This window comes from Triticum urartu, chromosome 5A (genome assembly GCF_056163025.1).
Source record: "Triticum urartu cultivar PI428250 chromosome 5A, HENAU_Tu73, whole genome shotgun sequence".
Lineage (NCBI taxonomy): Eukaryota > Viridiplantae > Streptophyta > Magnoliopsida > Poales > Poaceae > Triticum > Triticum urartu.
In genome coordinates this window covers 678009504-678020880 of record NC_141877.1, presented here as the reverse complement: position 1 = coordinate 678020880, position 11377 = coordinate 678009504, and the positions used below count along the sequence as shown (strand labels likewise).

Below are 11377 nucleotides of genomic sequence, written 5' to 3'. Positions count from 1 at the left end.
CGTCGAGCTAGTCCGGCGTGTTGTTCATCTGACTATGGTTCCAGCCCTGACTACCGAAGTTTTTGTCCTGTTGAAGTTGCATAGAAATATGAGAGAGTTCAGCGAGTCCAGGAGCTTGTGAAGTAGTACTATATTACACTTGTAGAGCTTGTAAAGTATTGTATTATACATGGCCCTTTGTACTGGCACGGATAGAGCTTGTAAAGTATTGTATTATGTGATTGGTTGCTCTTGTTTAAGTATTATGTGTGTTTTTTGTCTCTGCGAATCTGAATACTGCTTGAAATATGAAGACTATGAGTCTGATAGGTGGGACCTACTTACCTGACAAATTGAAACTGGGACCCATCTGACTAGTGGACCCTTTTGAAAAAAAAACTAAATTCGTTTAGACAAAAAGGCCACAACCCAACAATAAAAAGGCTGCAATATTGGGCTTGGCCCATGAACCCAACCAAAAATTGACAGACAGAAAAAAACACAAATAGGCTGAATTGTTGGGCTAGGCCCATGTAGAAAATCGAATTGGACCGGGCTGAATCTTGTGCCACGTCAGATTGCCATGCTGGATGCCTACGTGGCCTGGGGAGAGAGCTAGCGACCAAAAAAGAAGGTCATAGGATCAACGACCTTTTGTTAAAGGTCGCTATAGTCAGTTTACGACGCCCATCTTTTGACCTTCTGTTTTTGGTCACAAAAAGGTCATAAATGGAAATTTGTGACCATTCAGTGACCAATAGTGGTGGTCATAAGTTGACATATTTCTTGTAGTGATTACTCTTGAGAGCTGTACACTCTCTAGACGGATAGGTGTCGGCTGGAGTGTCAAATAGTAATTGTCCTCACCAAGTCAATGTCTTCGGCAACCAAGAGTAATTGTGGTTCATGAAGCAAGTTTGTCGACGGTTTGGAGATCGCTGAGAAGGATCTACCCCAAGTGAATTCAATAAAAGTCTGATCAGCTTCGTGTTGAAAGAGATTAGAACGGAGAGAGGTCTGCTCCTGTGTTCAGTCACAAGACCCTCCAACTAGACATAGCTCTTTTGTTGAAGAGTGAACTGTTCTACTAAATCATCTCTCGCCATCAAGCACCACTGGTTATTTCTTCCCTATTGCAGTTCCTTCAGTAGTTTATCTTCAGCGCTTTGTGTTACGATGGACATATGTGATCATTTATCTTCCTCCGTTTATAATTGGTGCCATGACCATGCTATTCAGTGTATTTTAGTTTGTCGTGCTTAAGAAAGTTTGTTTGTATGATCGTATATTGATTCTCTTGTCCCACTTTGTTACACAGCCGAGCTATGATCCGATGAACACCTTTCAATAGATTGCATTCAGTTTGTATTCTATGCAGTCTGTTGTTGTTCTGTGTTGCTAGCTCTGATTCCGTCCTGTCTCACCATTGCCATTGTTTAAGCACTCTGTCACGACAATAGTAAGATTACACTACTAGGGAAAACCCTAGTAGTAGCGCGGGTTTTGAGGCTATCAGCAGCGCGGGCAGCCGCGCTACCAATAAGGCGCTACAGCTAACTGTTAGTAGTAGCGCGGTCTGTACCCGCGCTACTACTATTGACTACATCAGCATCGCTTTTCCGAAACGCGCTACTATTAGTTAGCTATAGCGATTTCCTAGACCCGCGCTACTGCTATATCTTTCATCATTTCCATCCCGTTTCAGCTTCAATAAACTGCAATTTCCAGATTTTAGGTACTACTAGATATCAATTTCATAAAGCATTATAGGTACTAGCTAGTATTCCCTCGGTTCCAAATTACTCGTCATGGTTTTAGTTCATTTGAACTAAAACCACGACGAGTAATTTAGAACGGAGGGAGTACTAGATAACAATTTCATATATACTCAACATGCATCCTCAAGCAGTACTAGATGATATCGACGACGATCATCATATGTAGTTCTAGATGATATCGACGACGATCATCATATGTAGTTTTACATGATATCGATGACAATCATAATATGTAGTTCTAGATGATATAGCCACACACACATATGTAGTTCTAGATGATATCGACGACGATCATCATCCTCAAGCCTGAGCGGTGGGTGTTCCTGATAGTAATTAGGATGGCCTATCCAACACGAAGATTCTTGCCAACGAGGAATCTCTTCCACCCAACCGAGTTTAAGTGTGTGCGACCGTCTGTGTCCATGCGGTAAGTACATGTGGTGACGGAGCCCCTTGCGGTAAGGCGTAGTCCAGCTGAGCCTTCTTCATCAGGCTCGATACCACAACTCACAGATAGGTTCTTTGGCAATTTCTAAATAAGAAAAACATATCAATTAATAAATAGCCTCGCACATATTATTGCAAATATATTTCTATTAAGTCTAGATTTCTACACTATCAAAAGACACAGTACTACGCATTTGTACTAACTAATCATGAATTCTACTAATAAGTATATATGGATTATCTACACTATTAATAGTTCGTTAGATTCTACACTAATAAGAGCATGTGATCGGACTCTACACTAAAGAGTATCATCGACTAGATTCCACAAAGCATATCATTGGACTCTACACTAAGCATATCATCGGATTCACTAAGCATATCATCGAATAATTTGCATTTGTAAGTATAACAAGAAAGCATATATATATATATATATATATATATATATCATCAAATTACTACAGGCAGTACATATAACTTACCATTTCATGCCGATCGACCATGATACTTGTCAGGCGGGTCACGAATGGCACCCCGACAAAGTCATCACGTGACGGAATTATGTCCCATAGGTTACACACCTCCTCCTCGCTCAGCCTCATTCTTTGAGCTACGATGGCTTCATGAAGTGGGTTCTCATCATCTTCATCGAGTGGGTCCTCATTATCTTCATTATCTTCGTCATCTTCCACCAGGTTGAGATAAATGACAGCTAGCTTGGGTCTTCCTGCTCTGAAGGAGAAGCTGATCAACTCACCACCAGTAAGACGCATGTGGGCAAGGAAACGGGCCCATCCATCTCCTCCAATTTGCGACATATTGCGTCCTTTCTCGACCTCCATAGTGTATGGCCCACCAGGAACCTCAAAGTCATAGTGTCTCCTGTCAGCTTGTTGAATTTCAACCTCACATTGCATGGGACGATCTGTGTAAAAAAGCACAATGACACAATGCAGTAAAGCCAACACTAAAATAAAATAGTTGTTACATTTCATCTAATTTCTTACCGCCGCATGACGAAAACTCAGCTGGAAGTAGATGCCGAACAGCTTGCCAGTTGCAAGGCTGCTGGTGCACCTTGACTTGCATAGTCGACATAGTGGTGGTGGTGGTGGCGCCATTTTTCTAAAGCAATATGAGCAAAGGATTAACGATTCACTTCACAGGAAAGAAAAACAGTAGCATGTGATATTTTTGGTTCTTCCGCGAGAAGCAATTTTATGGACAAAGCATTTCGGTGACACCTATTGCCGAAAAAACTTTTCACAAATATCTACCAAATAAGGGTACCACCTACCAAGACATTTCATCTCATTTGGCCCCTATTGCCTAAGATAATTGATTAAAAAAACAAGTGGCAAATTTAACTAAATTAGCACCTACATTTTGCCAAAAAATAACTTATTACAAAAAAACAAAAACATCTACCTATCCATGTACAGAAAAAATAACAATAAAATGGTGCATACTAAATCAACTAGCATACTAAATCCACTAGCATACTAAATCAACTAAATCAAAATGTTCTAAATCAACTAAATCAACTAAATAAACTAGCCTACTAAATCAACTAAATCAAAATGTTCTAAATCATCTTGCATACTAGATCAACTAAATCAAAATGTTCTAAATCAACTAAATTAACTAAATTAACTAGCCTACTAAATCAACTAGCCTACTAAATCATAATGTAGCAGGGAGGAGGGGTTGTGGATGGAGGAGGGAGGAGGGAGAAGGAGGGGCAACTCGAGGAGGGAGAAGAGAGTAGGACGGAGGAGGAAGACATAGCGAGGAGGGGCCAGCCGGCGGCGAGTGGAGGGAGGACGGAGGAGGAAGGCGGAGCGAGGAGGGGCCGGCCAGCGGCGACTAGAGGGAGGACGGAGGAGGAGGCCGGTACCGAGTCCAGCGAGGAGGAGGAGGTGGCGGCGGCGCAGATCGGAGGAGGGGCGACGGGGGAGGACCGGCGTGGGGGGTTGAGGAGGAGATCGAGTGAGAGTGTGAGTGGATCGGATAGATCGGAGGGGGGAGATGGAATGGCTTAGTAGTAGCGCGCTATAGCAGAAGGCGCTACTGCTAAACGACCTAGCAGTAGCGCCTTTCACAAAGAGCGCGCTACTGCTATGTGTCAGCATGTAAATATAGACATCAAAAATACATTGATCATCAATGATCTTTTTGTGTATAATCTGATTTGTCAATATGAGTCCTCACCAGTTCCAAACTGGTGAGGACTCATATTACGGCCACAAATTCTACACATAGAGTTTAATGAAGACCAAGTGATTGTGAAAGTTTGAGAAGTAACATATTTAAGGTGGTACAAACTCTCTTCACGGAGCGAGGTGGGACTAATTTTTTTAGTAAACTTAGTAGTAGCGGTTATTGTGTAAATGCGATACTGCTATGGTCTGTAGCAGTAGCGCTCTTCAAATTAGCGCGCTGCTGCTAGAACTAGCCTCGCGGCGGCGTCGTGGCAATTATAGCAGTATCGCGTCTTAGAGAGGGCGCGCTACTGATACATTTATTTCAACAGTGAGTTTTGCGCGCGCTCGCTACTGCTAGTTAATAGCAGCGCCTTATTTTAAAGCGTGCTGCTGGTAAGGTTCTGTGTATAGGCTTTTGCCTAGTAGTGTTAGCATTGCTTTCATTGAAAGTTTTGCATAGTCTGTCTGGGATGGGCTGTTTGGTTCTCGGTTGCATGTTTGGACTTATCTTCAGCGTTCCTACTATACATTGATTTCCACTGCTTTTTCTCGAGAGGTTGAAGTTTCGAAAGAAATTTTAAATCTCCCACTAACCACCCTCCGGTCAATTTACTCCTGATCCTACAGATTGGCGTAATGTGGTGGATGTATTATTGAACCACGGGGGCAAGTATATATTGAGTACAAGATTTGAAGGGCAAGACGCCTCCAAGAGATAAGATGAAAATAATTTTTATCTAATCCCGGACAATCTCTAATTACCAAATATATCTCTAACAATACCAAATAAATATACTATAAAAATATAAATGGTGGGTGTGCAGGAGTGGTGATGTGGATAATGCAGCGAGAAGAGTGTTCTCTCCAAATAATTGTATATGATACAAGTATCATCCAATAATCAGGAATACAATTGCATATTGTACAATACTTAATTAAAGTGGCAACTTTGTGGACAGGTAGATTGCCGCACCACCATTACAACCTACTACATGGGAATGGGGTTTACAAAGAGTCTCTCAATAGTCTCCTGGATATGCACGCCGAAGGTGAATCCATCTTTCTGATCCGCATAATATATGGTCCCAGTATTAATTAAGTTTGAAATCCGCTTGACCACCGGGAGTAGTGCACGATGTTCAAAGTGTGCTTCATTTATTGTTTTCCATTCAGCTTCAATGAGTGAATGGATCCTGGGAATGGCAACCTCACTTGTGACCCTATGCTCGACCATGTAAGTCTCCAAACAACTTGCCACATCCCCCTTTGCCTTCTGGTCCTACAAATTATTTATGACAATATTAATTAGATACATTACCTTAAACGACCATTGTGGTAAAAGATTATGAAGTAATTGGGATAATATCCAAAAAAGACTATACCTGTGCAGCCAAGTCATCAAATAAACGTAATATCTTCCCACCTGCTCTGATGATATCAGGGCAACCTGTTACCCACTCGAATACTTCTTTGCTTACTGCATCACCCATGCAACCAGCAAAACTACAGATAAGCTTGGTAAACCTACGGACTTTGCTGATAAATTCAGGAAATCTTCAAAGCTTGGCTTGTGATTCAGATGTGACCATTCGGCTTCTTGGATATGATAGCTAGAATAATTTTGAAGCTACACAGAAGACAACAAATTAACCATGAAAGCAAAAAATGTGAAAAAATATGTCGACATCATATTTGAAATGTTGTATGCATCCCTAGTCGATGCAGAGGACAGAAGAAGTGAAATGATCTTTATAATTTTAGATTTGGTAAAAAATAAGTTTCAAATAACCCATCAGTTACATTCATGTGCACCCCATTGCTGCAATCTTGGTGACTACTAAGGATGGAGGACTTAGCCTGTTCAGGTTGGAGATTGGGCATGAGAGGTCTTTGCATGATTATGATCAAAGTTTAGTGCACGGACCGATGCATCACTGTCATTTTCAATGTCGTGGAGCACCATTTATCTATGCATCATGTCATGCTTTTTTTAATTTCAAACTGACCAAATCATTATAATAAACTAGGTTGTGTCTTGTGTGCTTCTCTCAGGTAGAGGCGAGTGTATACTTTTTGGTTATCTTCAAATAAGTACAAAATGTAAGGCAGATGATCATGTACCGCTTTCCTGGCATATGCAAGATGGTAGGTGTCAATGAATGCTTCACCTTCAGCATCCTTAAAGGTCCTCATGATTTCATTGTAGAACCTTTTCAGGTATTCGGGTAGAAGAGAAGGTGTACTCTCATCCCATCTACATGTTAGATTACATTGCATGCATATAATTCAAAGAAAATTAATTAGGTCATTCCTTGCATTGCATGTTAGCACGTTTTAGCATAGGAAGGTAAATCCAAACTACGAACCTTTGTATGGCCATGTGTAGCTGTCGAATTTCCTCTATGGTAGCGTGGGCATCATATGTGTCGTCTATCACGGCCATTAGCACCATCAGCTTGGTAAAGAATATTCTTGATAGGGAGAACTCTTTTTCATGGTAGACTGCATATGGCCCAAAGTAAGACTCCACCATACGTTCCCGAACATAGTTTAGCTCCACATATCCAAAAAAATCGATGGACCACCTGGAAATATTTATTTGAAGTACTTCGATAGTTTAGTTAAAGAAAATTTTCATACTAAACTGTGATGGATAGTGTCAGAAGCGTATATCTGAATGATACAATACATCAAAGCATGAATCTTTATTGGTTCCAACTTAATTGAGAAGTGGATACAAGATAGACATACTTAGTAAGATATTTGAGTTCCTTCAAGTGAACATGCTGCAAAAGGTTAAAATCCAGCTTCGCAAGTTCCAGTAGAGTTGGGTTATGTCCATCCTCATTTATGTACTCTGCGATGTAATGCACTGTTTCCACCCTCTTAACGGTCCTTGGCAAAGGTAAGTGTAAGGCACGCTTAACTTGTTCAGCTAAAGGGGACTTGAGACTATCGATCATCAATTCAAGGTGATGCCTTGCATAAGAGATGGCTTCTTCGAGTGATGTCTCACCATGAATGAGAAAATGTGCTGCATTGTATAGAGTTAAAAGTCCCCTTGGATCATTGGTAATATCTTCATTGAAGCTTCCACCTTCATTCTTGAATGTGTTGAAAACATCTGAGGTCAAATATTTGTGACGTATTGTTAACGAAAACAGCTCATATTAATTTATAGGGATTATCTAAGCTCTGGACTATCTTCTATATATGTTTTGTGGGAATTAATTATATGTTTTGTATATATTCACAAGACGACATACCTGGAGATACCCAAAGACCATGTTCTCTAAGCAAACAAAACCTCATAGCAACTTCGTGGAGGCTAGAGCTACAAAAATCTGTCTCAAGGATCTCACTTAACACACCATCAATATGTTGTTTGAAGTGGTGATCTATTCCGAGGCGTTGGACAGTGTACAATAACGCTGTCATTTCCGTTGTATTCCTGCAGGACTTAAACAACACACAGACCTCCTCCTTCAGTTTATCAGCTCTCACACTCATCCATTGCTCCGATCTCTGCACATGCAAAGACACATGAACGGATTTGATGGGAATAATATAAACTTGAAAAAGTAAACTGTTAAAAAGCATGGTTAGAACGTTGTGGTAAATGGAAATGGCATGGCCCGGTACATATGCTTAATCGGATGCAGTTGTGGGTTACTTGCATATGTCGTAAGCCTGTAAGGAGATGTAAGAATTTCACACGGCAAGGTCGAATATGCTCTCTATGAGAGTAAATAGGGGGGGTTAATACCAAATGTGATATGTGGTAAGTTATCTCTTGTCTGAGGTGAAGTCAAAGATATTTATTCAAGCATGACGGTCTCAATGATCTGATTGTCTTTTTGTTTGTGCCGAGATCTTGTTAGTGGCTAGGTTGTCTGTGGGTGCCCTTAGTGGCAGCTGAGCGAAATTAGTGTGTCTACTGAAACGTCCATCAGCGTCACACGATAGCATCCGAATGGCGCCACCTCGTGGCGACAGGGAGGCCCACGCGGAGGTTAAGAAGAAATGCATATCAACGAAAACTGCTCAATTAGCGCATTTGCCTTTTCTCTTAAAAAAGAAAACTACCCAATTAGCACTACCCTTTCTCTTATAAAACCAAATTAATACAAAATGTTCAGATAAACATTACCTTTATGTGCATATCATTTTCATTCAGGAAAAAAGCACCCTTTAAATTATCTGAGGTAATTAATATTATTAACATTATTAAAAATAAAAAGGTATAAACAATATTTTTTTCATGAATAAAAATTACATGCAAATGTAGGTGATGTTTTCTGAACATTCAGATATCTTATTTGCATTTTTCCGAGTTCGTATCATCTTGTTAAGAATGTTCTAACCACTTTGACCATTATTTGGAAACTTCATAACAAGTTGATACGAACTCATAAAAATGCAAATAAGATATCGGGATGTTCAGAAAACATCACCTACATTTGCATGTAATTTTTATTCATGAAAAAAATATTGTTTATACCTTTTATTTTTAATAATGTTAATAACATTAATTACCTTAGGTAATTTAAAGGGTACATTTGTCCTGAATGCAAATGATATGCACATAAAGGTAATGTTTATCTGAACATTTTGATATCTTATTTGCAATTTTCTGAGTTCATATGAATTAGTTATGAATTTTCAAAGTTTTGGTCAAACGGTCAAAGGGCATTCGAGAGATCTCGATGGAAAAAGTAAGGGCAAAACTGAGCAAGCTCGAAAAGTAAGGGCAAAACCCGTGGGTAGGAACCAACTAGGGGTAAAAATGCAATTGTCCCAAATTAATAATACAGACTATTGGACTCGAGAAGGATTAATTATTGTAGTGTGCCTCACTTTCTCTTTATAAGCACCAAATTAGCAGCTTGCACATCCTCGATGACATGCATGGCTGGCCTCCGGCTAGTTTCCCACCAAATCTCTTACTGGCACGTGCAACCACCAACGAAGATTTCTTCATTTCTCTTCGGTCAACGGATCCATATCTCACCCTCTATTTGATGATGCCTTCGCTTGTTGATTATCGCAAGTAGCTCATATATAAGTTGGTGTGATTTGATGTAAAAGAGCAATCAGCGACTATTAATTAACGATTGATGTGGAAAGAATTGGGTGAGCATGCACGGAGGCTCAGCGTGACCCGAGTCCCAATTCATCGACTTTGCCTGCCCGAACGAAAGAACCACCGAGACAACGTAAATTCAATCCCAAAATCACTAGTTAGAGGGTACAACCTGCAAAGGTCACTTCCACTCCTCTCGTGGTGGCGAGTGGCACATTGCATGAGTGACACTTGTCACTGCCGGAGTTTTGTGTTTTTTTCTTAGATTCACTTTTTTCAAAGCATTTTATATCTTGAACCGCATGTTCAAATCATGAACCGTTTTCACCATTGTGTTTCTCGTGTCGAGATGTTCAAAATTAGATCCCATGTAAAAAGATTTGGATGAACTTTTTTTCTTGAAAAAAACTGAAACCAAAAAGGAAGTGGAAATAGAAAAAAATAAAAACAGGAAATAATTAGAAGCAGAAAAAAACAGAAACCAAAAAATTGAGAACCCGAAAAAACCCAGAAACGGAAGCACAACTGTGATTCTCAATTCTTTGGAGATGCAAAGCATCCTTTCCCTTTTCGGGAAGCACATTTATTTTTCACGCGGAAGCAAAGTTGTGCTTCACCATGAAGCCGACTTGTGTTTTTTCCTTTCCAGGAAGCACAATTCTGCTTTTCATGCAGAAGCACAATTGTTTTGACACTCAATTTGATACTGCTAATTAAAATTAAACTTATAATTGACAGAAATGTACGTACCATTTTACTAAATGTTACCAAACTTTGTATCTTTTTGTTTGTCAATCAGTTCTGATTTTCTCCAATGTGCAGAAAGTTTGTTTTATATCTTCACATGTGCACAACCTTGTGTTCATCTTTCACCTTGTGCGTTTTGTTCTTTTAGTAGGATGGCGAGTTATATTTTTCCTCCTATTACAATGCACGGGCAATTTTTATAGTTACAAGTTATATACGTGTGTGTTGCTACAAGGTGAAACATTATATAAACTGTGCGTAGCGAGCTAACCACTCGAATGAGCGAAGGTTTAAGTTCATTTTAGGTTCATGGCTTTATATTTTGATACCAAAAAAGTAATATTCAAATTTGTTTGAACAATTACGCACGACGAAAAAACAGAATTTCTGAGAATTTTCAGAAATCGGGTCTTTCGGCCCCCACCAGAAAAATAAAACGGCACCGAAAAGAAAAAAACCTTGCCTCCAACTCTGAGTGAGTGCCCAGCCTCCGAAATACTCCCTCTGTCCGAAAAAGATTGTCCTTCAAATGAATGTATCTAGCAGCTTTCGGACGGAGGGAGCAACTAGCAAAACGTACGTACGTACGTACCTGCAGTGGTTTTGGCTGGTAGGTGAGGAAGTAGTCGCCCCACAGCGAGGTTTGATAACCAGATATCTCCTCAGGAGCAGCGGCGCCGGCAGCGCAGGAGGCCCTTTGGCCGTGGGTACGTCTAAGCGCTGCTCCTTGTTTAACACCACGGAATGGTGCATAGCTGGAGGCAGGCAACGCTCGGAGGAGACCAGTGGATGGGGACGAGCAGCTACGATGGGTTCTGGGAATATGGAGATGCAGGTTGGGGAGGACATGAAAAGGCATTGTCCGTCTTGCCGGCCCGGCCGCCTGAAATTTTCTCGAGGACGAACGGGGAGCGGCGGAAGCGGGCGGTGGGAGGAGGAGGAGACGTACGGGGCCGATGGGGGGTGGGCTGTTGGAGCTAGCAGCATGTGCGTCGTCTATATAAGGGCTTGGGGCAGATTCCTTGTGTCGCTGCTATGGGCGATCTGGAAATCGTGCCATCTACAAATCCCGCCATGATCGCGCGCGCGTCGACGCACCACCCGCGAGCTAGCGGCTACAGCTAGCTAGGACAAGA

General features: G+C 40.9%; 1 pseudogene; it reads right to left on the bottom strand.

The window, feature by feature from the left end:
• Window positions 1-5399: 5399 nt before the first annotated feature.
• Window positions 5400-11100, bottom strand: LOC125554902 (tau-cadinol synthase-like; annotated as a pseudogene).
• Between the last annotated feature and the right edge of the window lie 277 nt (window positions 11101-11377).